Source organism: Cervus canadensis, chromosome 2, assembly GCF_019320065.1.
Source record: "Cervus canadensis isolate Bull #8, Minnesota chromosome 2, ASM1932006v1, whole genome shotgun sequence".
Lineage (NCBI taxonomy): Eukaryota > Metazoa > Chordata > Mammalia > Artiodactyla > Cervidae > Cervus > Cervus canadensis.
The window spans coordinates 105,006,291-105,019,279 of NC_057387.1; the positions used below are offsets into that span (position 1 = coordinate 105,006,291).

The following is a 12,989-nucleotide window of genomic DNA, read 5'->3' on the forward strand; positions in this document are numbered from 1 at the left end:
TTATGTGCAAAGGATACAGATTCAATCTGGAGCCACTGGGCTATGCTGACCCACCATTAACCCACCATTGATTTACAATGTCAGTGCAAATGTTAGCATAGCTAAAAAGGCAAATAACAATGTAAAATGGTGCAACAACTATGGAAAACTACGATGGTTCCTCAGAAAAATTAAAAATCAAATTATCATATGCTGTATCAACCTCACTTCTGGATATGTATCCAAAGAATTGAAAGTAGGATCTCAAAGAGGTACTTGCACACTGATGCTCACAGCAGTATTTTCACAATAGTTAAGAGGTGGAAGCAACCCAAATGTCCATCAATGAATGAATGGATAAACAAAATGTGGTATATACACAGTGAAATATTACTCAGCATTAAGAAGAAAGGAAATTCTGACACATTCTACAGCATGGATGAACTGTGAAGAATTATGCTAAGTGAATTAGGCTAGTCCTCAAAAGACAAATACCATAAGCTTTCACTTATATGAGGTGTCCATAGAGTCCAATTAACAGAATCGGAAAGTAATTTGACTATGCCAAAGCCTTTGACTGTGTGGATCACAATAAACTGTGAAAAATTCTGAAAGAGATGGGAATACCAGACCACCTGACCTGCCTCTTGATACAGGTATGCAGGTCAGGAAGCAACAATTAGAACTGGACATGGAACAACAGACTGGTTCCAAATAGGAAAAGGAGTACATCAAGGCTGTATATTGTCACCCTGCTTATTTAACTTATATGCAGAGAGTACATCATGAGAAACACTGGACTGCAGGAAGCACAAGCTAGAATCAAGATTGTTGGGAGAAATATCAATAACCTCAGACATGCAGATGACACCACCCTTATGGCAGAAAGTGAAGAACTATAGAGCTTTTTGATGAAAGTGAAAGAGGAGAGTGAAAAAGTTGGCTTAAAGCTCAACATTCAGAAAACTAAGATCATGGCATCTGGTCCCATCACTTCATGGCAAATAGATGGGGAAACAGTGGAAACAGTGGCTGACTTTATTTTTCTGGGCTCCAAAATCACTGCAGATGGTGACTGCAGTAATGAAATTAAAAGACACTTACTCCTTGGAAGGAAAGTTATGACCAACCTGGACAGTATATTAAAAAGCAGAGACATTACTTTGCCAACAAAGGTCCATCTAGTCAAGGCTATGGTTTTTCCAGTGGTCATATATGGATGTGAGAGTTGGACTGTGAAGAAAGCTGAGCGCCAAAGAATGGATTCTTTTGAACTGTGGTGTTGGAGAAGACTCTTGAGAGTCCCTTGGACTGCAAGGAGATCCAACCAGTCCATCCTAAAGGAGATCAGTCCTGGGTGTTCATTGGAAGGACTGATGTTGAAGCTGAAACTCCAATACTTTGGCCACCTGATGTGAAGAGTTGACTCATTGGAAAAGACCCTGATGCTGGGAGGGATTGCGGGCAGGAGGAGAAGGGGATGACAGAGGATGAGATGGTTGGATGGCATCACTGACTCGATGGACATGGGTTTGGGTGGACTCAGGGAGTTGGTGATGGACAGGGAGGCCTGGCGTGCTGCGGTTCATGGGGTCACAAAGAGTCGGACACGACTGAGCGACTGAACTGAACTGATAGAGTCCAATTCACAGAAACAGAAAGTAAAAGTGTGATTAGCAGGGGCTAGTGGAAATGGGAAATAGGAAGTTATTATTTAATGGGTGTAAAGTTTCAGTTCTGAAAAAAAAAAGTTTTGGAAGTGGATGATGTGATAGTGGCACAACAATATGAGTATACTTAGCACTATTGAACTGTACACTTAAAAATGGTTAAGATGGTAGATTTTACGGCATGTGCTCTTTACCACCATTTTAAAAAGGCAAAATATTTACTTTTTATAAGTTTTCAGATAATCAGTTGTTAGTGTATAGAAACTGTACTGATTTTTTTAAAAAAATTTATTTATTTGGTTGTTCCGTGTCTTAGTTGCAACACACAGGATATTCAATCTTCATTGCAGGCATGTGAGTTCTTTAATTGTGGCATTTAGGATCTAGTTCCCTGATGAGGGATCAAACCTGGGTCCCCTGCATTGGGAGCACAGGGCCTTAGCCACAGGACCACCAGGGAAGTCCCAAGGCAAGATACTTATTAGTATTAAAATAGTTTTAACCCCACAGACACTCTGAAAAGGTCTCAGGGACTTCCACTGACCACACCTTGAGAACTGTTACACTAAATCATCTGTTGGCTCCTGATTACCTTCAAAATGAAGTCCACACTCTACATTATGGCCTTCAGGACCATAGATGATCTGGCTTCATTTCCCTTCTCTGCTTCTACTTCTCTGTGCTTCAACCACACAGACAGTTGCTATCTCCCAAACACAAAACACTTCACTGGCTGTGCTCAAGCAATATTCTAGGGACTACCTTCTTATTTTATTTAAAATCCTACTCATCCTCTGGGACCCAGCTGAAATACCTGTCCCCACCAACTCAGACAAAATTCCCCTTCCTGTGTGCTCTCTGGATATTTTGCTGGCACTTTTATCTTCTCATTTATTTCTTCTGTTTTATATTATAGTCATTTGTATGTCTGTCTTGCCATTAGACTGTAAACGTTCCAGAGTGAGCCTGTTTCTCTCACAGCATAATCAGCAAAGTGCCTTCTTGGCAGAACCTGGGCAAATTAGCTGCTATCTTAACTTCAGTTTCCTCATTTGTAAGGAGGAGATAATAATTTCCATCTTGCAAATTCTTAGGAAAATCAGTAAGGTTATGTCTATGGATGCCTAGCCTAGTGCCAGTCACATTGTAGGCCTTCAATAAATGAGAAGACCCTTGCTTCCCTCAGTATATGTTGAATGAATGGATGACTCAACAGATTTGATAGGAAGCATTGTAAAGTTCACAAGGGGATTTAGAGAAATGTCTGTGATCTTGACATTGGTTATTAATAAATAATACTAGGATTATGAAGCCTTAACAGTTGCATTCAGAAAACTAAGAACATGGCATGTGGTCCCATCACTTCATGGCAAATAGATGGCGAAACAGTGGAAACAGTGACAGACTTTATTTTTGGGGCTCCAAAATCGCTGCAGATGGTGACTGCAGCCATGAAATTAAAAGATGCTTGCTCCTGGGAAGAAAAGCTCTGACCAACCTAGATAGCATATTAAAAAGCAGAGACATTACTTTGCCAACAAAGATCCATCTAGTCAAGGCTATGGTTTTTCCAGTGGTCATGTATGGATGTGAGAGTTGGACTACAAAAGAAAGCTGAGCACCAACCAAAGAATGGATGCTTTTGAACTGTGGTGTTGGAGAAGACTCTTGAGAGTCCCTTGGGCTGCAAGGAGATCCAACCAGGCCATCCTAAAGGAAACCAGTCGTGAATATTCATTGGAAGGACTGATGCTGAAGCTGAAACTTCAATACTTTGGCCACCTGATACTAAGAACTGACTTATTTGAAAAGACCCTGATACTGGGAAAGATTGAAGGCAGGAGGAGAAGGGGATGACAGAGGATGAGATGGTTGGATGGCATCACCAACTCAATAGACATGAGTTTGAGTAAACTCCAGGAGTTGGTGATGGACAGGGAGGCCTAACGTTGCTGCCGTCCATGGGGTCACAAAGAGTCACACATGACTGAGTGACTGAACTGAACTGAACAGTTGCTGTTAGAACACCTGGAGCAGATTTTTATTTCAAGGGAAATCTAGTCTTCTTTCCACGGTCCTGTGACTTTCCTCATGCATATTTGGTCTCATGAGCCTTTTTAGGGTTCCCTGGAGAAACTTGGGCACTCAAAAGTTGGTAGAATGATGTTTTTGGCTGTTGGCTGCAAGTTTCACAAAATCTATGAGGTATTAAAAATTAAATGAGATATTAAGATATTCAAAGTAATGCTTGTCTCATTCTAGGGTTATGTGAGAATGCAAGATTCCTTCAAGTCACAAAGCATTTAAAACTTAAAATTTTAAATGGAAAAAAACATATCCTTGTGGTCCCTCAAATCCAATGGTTTTAATAATTAGGAAGAAATGACATATACATATTCAAAAGCCCTGGAAATGCAAAATTCAGTCAACTAATTGAAGAAGGAAAAATTAGGAAATGCTCATATTTAACATAGGCTTGTTATCATACTCCACTTGAGGTTAATGAGTGCTGATTTAACAATTTTAAGGAGAGTTCAATATTTCTGTGGTCATTCATAACTTCTGTAAATGTCTCCCTTTCTGGTCTGCATCTTCTCTCTCTCTCTCTCTCTCTCTTTTTTTTTTATCCTAGTGGCATGTTGGATCCTGTTTCCCAGACTAGGGATCAAACCTGCCACCCCTTCAGTGGAAGTGCAGTCTTAATCACTGGACCACCAGAAAGCCCCTGCATTTTCTAAGTCTGGGACGTTTTAGAATTTAATATGGGAACGTGTAAGAGACTCAAACTGTGTTATTACCATTTGTGAGTTAAGAAAGACCATACACCCAATTGATAGTTTATATACTTCTACGTTAAGAGAAATTAACTCTAGATTGAAAAAGCCTACCAAATGAATAAAAGAGGCTCACCTTAAAGAATATATTCTTCAAAAATCTCAGGTTACAGGAACTTTCCTGGTGGTCCAGTGGTTAAGATCCCGACCTCCCAATACAGGGGTCATGGGTTCAATTCCTGGTTGAGGAACTAAGATCCTGAATGCTGCATGGCATGGCCTAAAAAAAAAAAAAAAGAAAGAAAGAAAGAAGAAGAACTCAGATTACAAGCTATAAAAAGGAATTTCTAAAAGTTTCCAGAGAGAGGAGGAAAACAGATGACATTCTGAAATCATGATGTAACAGTGGAAGCTAGAAGATGATGGAGCAAGACTTTCCAAATTCTGAGAGGAAAAAAATGGAGTATCAGTCTTGTTTTCTTCACCTTACCATACTGTGAAACATAATAATAAAATTAAGACATTTACAAGCTTTCAGTAGATTTTCCTTAAATGTCCCCTTAATCGAGAAACTACCGGAGGATGTGTTCCAGTAAAATAAGGGAATAAATCTAATGAAATAGATTTATTTTTATTTCTAATGAAATAAGATGGAGGAAACAGAAGATGCAACACGGCAAAATGGTGGAAAAGAGTGCTATGGAAATAGTCTGTGTCAGATCTAGAAATCTTTGTCTTGTTTTTTTTTTTTGGAAGTGCTGGGTATTCATTGCTGAACAAAATTTTTTCTCCAGTTGTGGTGAGTGGGGCCTACTCGCTAGTCGTGGCACATGGGCTTCTCATTGTGGTGTCTTCTCTTGTTGCAGAGCATAGACTCTGTGACTTGCAGGCCTTCAGGAGTTGTGGTTCTCTGGCTCTAAAGCACAGACTCAGTAACTGTGCTTCAGGGGCTAATTGCTCCGCAGCACGTGGGATCTTCCTGGACCGGGGATAGAACCCGTGTCTTTTGCATTGGCAGGTGGACCCTTTACCACTGAGCTACTAGGGAAGCCCCTAGAAATCCTGATCTTACTCCTGTACAGAGCAACAGAAATGAGGCTCTAGTAATGAGGTGTCTGGGGGAAAAAAATGAAGTTGGTAGAATATCTGATATGTTTGACCAGTTGAAAAGTAATATTGATGGACATGTAGCAGACTCCATGGAACACTCAAAACAAGCTAATTTTATGACTATTGAAAGCTAAACAAATGTAGAAATGAAGCAATAACTGCAGGAAGAAACAACAGAAGAACAAGAGAATTCCCTAGTGGTCCAGTGGTTAGGACTCAGTATTTTTGCTGCCGTGGCCTGGGTTCAATCCCTGGTTGGGGAATTAAGATCTTGCAAGCAGTACACCATGGCCAAAAAAAAAAAAATAATAATTTAAATTTCAAGCATTTATTATTCACTTCTGTTCCCCGGGGTGAATGGAGTGAGATCCAATAAATCATTTTCCCCAGTCTAGACCTCCACCATCATCAGATTTTATTCTTTCAAGATTGCTCCCCCAACAAAATCAGTTTAACTAGCCTTTTGCATATTTGCTGGAGCCAACCTGTAAGCAAAGACCATGGGAGCAAAGATTAGCACTTTGTCCTATAAGGAAAGAAGGAAGGAAATAAGATTTATCGTGAAGTTAATGAGGCTTTTTGGAGAAGGAAATGGCAACCCACTCCAGTATTCTTGCCTGGAGCATCCCAGGGACAGAAGAGCCTGATGGGCTGCTGTCTGTGGGGTTGCACAAAGTTGGACACGACTGAAGCGACTTAGCAGCAGCAGAAGCAATGAGGCTTAAGTTTCAGGGTCCCTCACTTGCAGAAGCCCCTATGAGAGGTGGGAGTTGCTGGGAATTGTAGCCTGAAAGTTGAGGAGGGGAAGTGGCTTGCAGTCAAGAAGCATTTCTGAAAAATTGCCTAAAGACCTCAGAAAAGAGGGATCTAAAACTGAGTCTTCAATAATTTGTCTTGACTTCTTTTCTCATTCTAAACAAACATTCACTTTCATACTTAATACTGTACTCATAATTTTGTATTCTTGGAGAGGGTATTTGGGACTGTAGAAACTCATCTCCTACAAAACCTGGATCCACTGCTCATATAGACACACATCCTTCCCAAGCTAGATAATAGCTGGTGATCTGACTTCTTCACAGGAAGCAGAAGAGAAATAGCTCTCTTGCTTCCTTATCTTTGATCAGCATATCCAGGAAGGCATGCTCCACTACAGTAAAACAGAGCACATGGGTGACCAGCGACTCCTGCGTAGTCCCAGGTTATTGCAAATATCTCACTGGAGACCCTGAGAGTCTCTGTAACTGATCATTCAAATAATTTATCAATTTCTTCTTTTGACCGTTGTTTTCAAATCTCTCTCTCCCCAGTTGTTTGCCTTCCTTTCTAATACATTTCAAAAGCAAAGTGTTGGCTTTTCTATGCCTGGCACATTGGAAAGCATGCAATAAATAATTGCTAAATGAATAATTTAGAACAAATCCTAGGCTTTCTGGTTCTCAGTCTCTGAGAAGAGTGCAAACAAGCTATAAAATTACAAAAATATGGGCAGGTGTAGGAAGGAGGAGTGTTTATTCACTGAACCAGTGATTTGGAAATTCAGTGTGTTTTACAGAGTCTTATTTTAAATGCAGATTCCAGGACTGTGGCCCTGGGGGTTGGAATCAGTAGTTTGAGAAGGGATTCAGGAGGGCACATTTTGATTAAGGACCCCTGGTGATTCTGATGTAGCCTACATCTTGAGAAATGCCACAAAAGGGACTGGGCCTGGCTAGTATAGAATTTAATTATCTCCTGCAACCACTCCCTACATTGCTAATTCTGGTCCAAGATCTGTCTGGAGACAGTTTCTGAGATTTGGCCCATGGAATTATGGTAATCCTTAATTTGTATTCTTCAGGCAAATATTCACAGCTACTATAGTGAAAACAATGCAGATTTGGGAATTTGGACAGATCTGGATTCCAATTGTGACACCTCTCTGAGGCTGATTTATCCATACAATAGGGATACTATTGCTATTCACAGTTAACATGAAGATTAAATACACTGATATATATGAAAGTGTTGTATACAATGCCTAGTGTGGACCAGTTTTTCAGTAAAAGTTTGTCTTGTCTTATTTTTTTTGCTGTCAAGGATTTAGAGTTTCCCCCTGAGAACTGAGATACCCGGAATTCTCCCATTTAGAGATCCCTGGTGGCTCAGATGGTAAAGTGTCTGCCTGTGATGCGGGAGACCCGGGTTTGATCCCTGGATCGGGAAGATCCCCTGGAGAAGAAAATGGCAACACACTTCTGTATTCTTTTTTTTTTGTCAGTGCTTCTTTAAATTTTTTTTCCATTTATTTTTATTAGTTGGAGGCTAATTACTTTACAATATTGTAGTGGTTTTTGTCATACATTGACATGAATCAGCCATGGATTTACATGTGTTCCCCATCCCGATCTCCCCTCCCGCCTCCCTCCCCACCCCATCCCTCTGGGTCTTCCCAGTGCACCAGCCCCGAGCATTTGTCTCATGCATCCAACCTGGGCTGGTGATCTCTTTCACACTTGATAATATACATGTTTTGAGGCTGTTCTCTCAAAACATTCCACCCCCGCCTTCTCCTACAGAGTCCAAAAGTCTGTTCTGTACATCTGTGTCTCTTTTTCTGTTTTGCATATAGGGTTATTGTTACCATCTTTCTAAATTCCATATATATGCATTAGTATACTGTATTGGTCTTTATCTTTCTGGCTTACTTCACTCTGTATAATGGGCTCCAGTTTCATCCATCTCATTAGAACTGATTCAAATGAATTCTTTTTAATGGCTGAGTAATATTCCATGGTGTATATGTACCACAGCTTCCTTATTCATTCGTCTGCTGATGGGCATCTAGGTTGCTTCCATGTCCTGGCTATTATAAACAGTGCTGTGACGAACATTGGGGTGCACTTCTGTACTCTTGCCTGGAAAATTCCATAGACAGAGGAGCCTGGTAGGCTACAGTCCATGGGGTCGTGAAGAGATGGACACAACTGAGAGACTTCACTTTCACTTTCTTAGGCTTCAGCCTTTAGTCCTTGTCTGCTTGGGGCTTCCTTGGTGGCTCCGATGGTAAAGAATCCGCCTGCAATGTGGGAGACCTGAGTTTGATCGGGGTTGGAAAGAACCCCTAGAAAAGGGAATGGCTACCTACTCCATTATTCTTGCCTGGAGAATTCCACAGAGGAGCCTGGTAGGCTACAGTCTGTGGGGTCACAAAGACTTGGACATGACCAAGCAACTAACACTACTACACTTAAATGAAAATAACCATGGAATTAGTAACTAGATGCCCTGCTCTTATTTATGACATAGTCAAAGTGGTTCATGAATTGTTTTGGGAAAGCAAAGGCAGGAGGACCTCTTGGGGGCTGACATGAAGGAAAAGGAAGGAGGGGGAAGAGAGTAGAGAAAAGGTAACTGAAAACAAATTTTTCCAACATTACAGTCTTATATGGGGCCAGGAAGCTGACTGAGAACAATGGTTTTCAGCTAATACTTCTGACTGTCATGTGAAGAAATGTTCAAAGAGTGCTAGACACAAAGGAATTTTATCTCATCTTTTGGTGAAAAGGATGTTCTTAGTGTAAAGGTGCGAAAATTTTTAACAGCTTTTCTAAGCAAAAGTTTTCTTTGAAAAAAAATCTTGATAATCCTCTTAAAGTAGAAGGTGAACCCCTAAGGGGATGACTGTGGCTGGATAAACCACTTCAAGCAAACTGGAGAGTTTGGTTTCACTCTTGAGAGGGAGAGGAAAGAAGAATGGGATGGGACAGAGAAATACGGAAATGGCATGAGGTTGGAGAGTATGTGGAGTAAAAATGGCTGGCATAAATTCCTTAGTGGTGGGGTAACCAAGTGACATTAGAAAAAGGAATATCTGGTGTTCTCACTGAAATTTTGGTGGTAATGTAATGAAGATGATGATGAATAGCCACTAAAGTGTTGGATTTTCCCAGATCCATCATCTACTCTTAGGATGGTTGCACCCCAGCTTTGGCAGAGGCTGCTGATGGTCTTCCCAAAATCCAACCTTCTCTTCTTTAATCTTTGTAGAAACTTTAGCTGAGCACAGAGCTGTCTACTATGAGACTACACTTCCCAGCCTCCCTTGCAGCTAGGTATGGCCACGTGACTAGGTTCTGGCCAATGGAAAGTGAGCAGAATGAATGAAATGTGCAACTTCTAACTATGTCTTAAAGAAAGAGTGTACTATCCTCTTTCTACTGAATGTGGATGCTGTGGCAGCCTCTAGAGCACCCATCTTAGTCATACAACAACCAAAACTTCCATTGTAGCCACGATGGCTACTTGTTAAATAGAACTATCAGACAGAAGGAATCTGGGTCTTTTACCAACCTTGTAAAGCAAACTGCCCCATCAGCTCTGGACTGCTCTGTCTAGACCTTTTTGAGAGAAAGAAATTAATTTCTATCATGTTTCAATATTTTCATATCTGTTATAACAGCCAAACTTACATCCTTCACAAATATATAAAAATGCATTGTTTATTCTTAGAACTTTAAAAAGCATATTACTTTTTATTATAAAAATAACATACCAAACTCCAGGAGATAGTGAAAGACAGGGAAGCCTGGTGTCCTGCACCCCTGGCGTCACGAAGAATCGGACACAACTTGGCTACTGAACAACATACCAACAAGTGAGTAAGTACTCTTGAGGTGATAAGAATGGTACTCTATTTCTCTGGTCTTTCCTAAAACCTATAACTTCAGTTTAATTGGGAGAAAAACATCAAACAAAACTTATGAAACAACTGACTATCCCCTAAACTATCAAGGTCATCAAAAACAAGGAAAGGAGCCTGAGGAGACATAATGACCAAAACTATAGACAGCCCTCCATATCCATGGGTTTCATATTCACAGAGTCAACCAACTGCAGATCAAAAATATTTTTTAAAAATTAGAGAAAGTTCCTAAATAAATAAATAAAATAAAAATTAGAGAAAGTTCCAAAAAGCAAAACTTGAATTTGCTGTGCACTGGCAACTGATTACATAACATTTACTAATATATTGGATTAGGTATTATGAGTAATCTAGAGATGATTTAAAGTACATAGGAGGATATGTGGAGGTTATACACAAACACTACACCATTTTATATAAGGGACTTGAGCATTGCTGGATTTTGGTATCTGTGGGAGTCCTGGACTATAGTATGTGGTATCCTGGATAGGATCCTAGAACAGAAAAAGGTAAAAACTAATGTCCTTTTAGTATGGAGCTAAATAAAATATAATTAAAGCATGAATAATACTTCATTTAAAGAAAGTATGAACTTTAATTCATAATAATGATCAATATTGGTTCATTAGTTGTGACAAATAATGTTAATAATAGGTGAAACTATGTCGAGTATAAGAGAACCATTTTTTTATGGCTGCGCTGGGTCTTCATTGTTGTACACAGGCTTTCTCTAGTTGCAGCGATGGTGGGGGCGACTCTCCGTTGTGATGTGCAGGCTTCTCACTGTGGTGGTTTCTCTTGCTGCTGGGCACAGGCACTAACATACAGGCTTCAGTAGTTGCAGAGCATGGGCTTCGTTGCTCAGCAACATGTGGGGTCTTCCTGGACCAAGGATAGTACCCATGTCCTTTGCATTGGCAGATGGATTCTAAAACACTAAATCATCAGGGAAGCCCTAAGAGAATTTGTCTATGTTAGCAACTTCTCTGTAATCTAAATCTACTCTAAAATAAAGCTTACTGAAAAAATAATAAAATATAATATGCCTTAAAATGTTTTTAAAAAATTACATGCTACATTTCAGAAAATTTGAAATACAAATTGGAATTTTAAATTTTAAAAATCATCCCAAATTCCCCAGCTGTCCAGGGGTTAGTACTGCATTCTCACTGTGGAGGGCCTGGGTTTAATCCCTTTTTGGGAAACTAAAATCCCACAGTCATGCAACACAGCCAAAAAAAAAAAAAAAAAAAAAAAATCCCAAACAACAAGGTCCTACTGTAGAGCATAGGGAACCATATTCGGTATCCTCAGCTGAATCGTAATGGAAAAGAATGTTTAAAAGAATGTATATATATATATATGTATAACTGAATCACTTTGCTGTACAGGAGAAATTAATGCAAAATTGTAAATCAACTATCATTCAATTAAACAAGAAAATAGTCCCCCAAATTTTGCTGTGTCTGTGTTTCTGTGTGTTTTTAATGAAAACTACCATACTATATACACAGTTTTCTGTCTTGATTATTTTACTTAACATTTATCACTAAGCATTTTTATACATATTCATTTTCGAGCCCTTCAAGAGCAACAGAAGCAATGACAGTACAAGAACACTGAATATACTTGGAACCAGGAACTCTTAGAAAAATGACTGATCGCTGGAACAGAATGAGCCTGCAAATGTTTTGTTGTGCCAGAAACTAAGCAGTGCTCAAAGAATGATGCGATATTCAAAAGTACACATGAGCCAGCTTAAAGGAGCTTCCCCTGGTCAAATCTAGAATAATTTGAAAATCAATACTCATTGATTAGTCAATCATTAGTGACAGCAATGAAAAATAACTCAGGGAATAAAATGAGAAAGCAGTTCTAACAGTTTCCTCTATTTCCCCATACCCTTGCCAGTACTTGATAGTAGCAATATTTTATGTTTTGCCAACCAAAGGATAAAAAGTAGTAGCTCACTATTATTATAGTTTTAGAAATCACTACTTACTAGCGAGGAATATTTACTGAACATATGTGTTTATTTCTTCATGGAATTTTTGATTCATATTCTTTGCCAATATTTCAACTGGATTATCTGTATTTTTCTTATTGATTTTAGAAACTCTTGCTGTTGTTCAGTTGCTAAGTCATGTATGAGGCTTTGTGATACCATGGACTACAGCACACCAGGTTTCCCTGCCCTTCACTGTCTCCCGGAGCTTGCTTCAAACTCATGTCCATTGAGTTGGTGACGCCATCTAACGGTCTCATTCCCTGTCGCCCCCTTCTCATCCTGCCCTCAATCTTTCCCAGCATCAGGGATTTTTCCAATGAGCCGGCTCTTCATATCAGGTGGCCAAAGTATGGGAACTTCAGCTTCATACTACCTGATCAGTCCTTCCAATAAATATTCAGGGTTGATTGCCTTTAAAATTGACTGGTTTGATCTCCTTGCTGTCCAAGGGAGCCTCAAGACTCTTCTCCAACACCACAGTTCGAAAGCATCAATTCTTCAGCCCTTAGCCTTTGTCTCAGTCAGTTCAGTGTCTGACTCTTTGCAACTCCATGGACTGCAGCATGCCAGGCTTCCCTGTCCATCATCAACTCCTAAGGCTACTCAGACTCATATCCATTGCGTCGGTGATGCCATCCAACCATCTCATCCTCTGTTGTCCCCTTCTTCTCCTGCCTTCAAGCTTTCCAGCATCAGGGTCTTATCCAATGATTTGGTCCGTCGCATCAGGTGGCCAAAGTATTAGAATTTCAGCTTCAGCATCA

The 12,989-nt window shown here is 39.9% G+C and overlaps 1 non-coding gene across 1 annotated transcript; it reads left to right on the forward strand.

Annotated features, from left to right (window-relative positions):
• The first annotated feature begins 5,724 nt into the window (after positions 1 to 5,724).
• Positions 5,725 to 5,796, forward strand: TRNAK-UUU. Its single transcript has one exon. It is a non-coding gene; the product is annotated as a tRNA-Lys (tRNA).
• Positions 5,797 to 12,989: the final 7,193 nt, after the last annotated feature.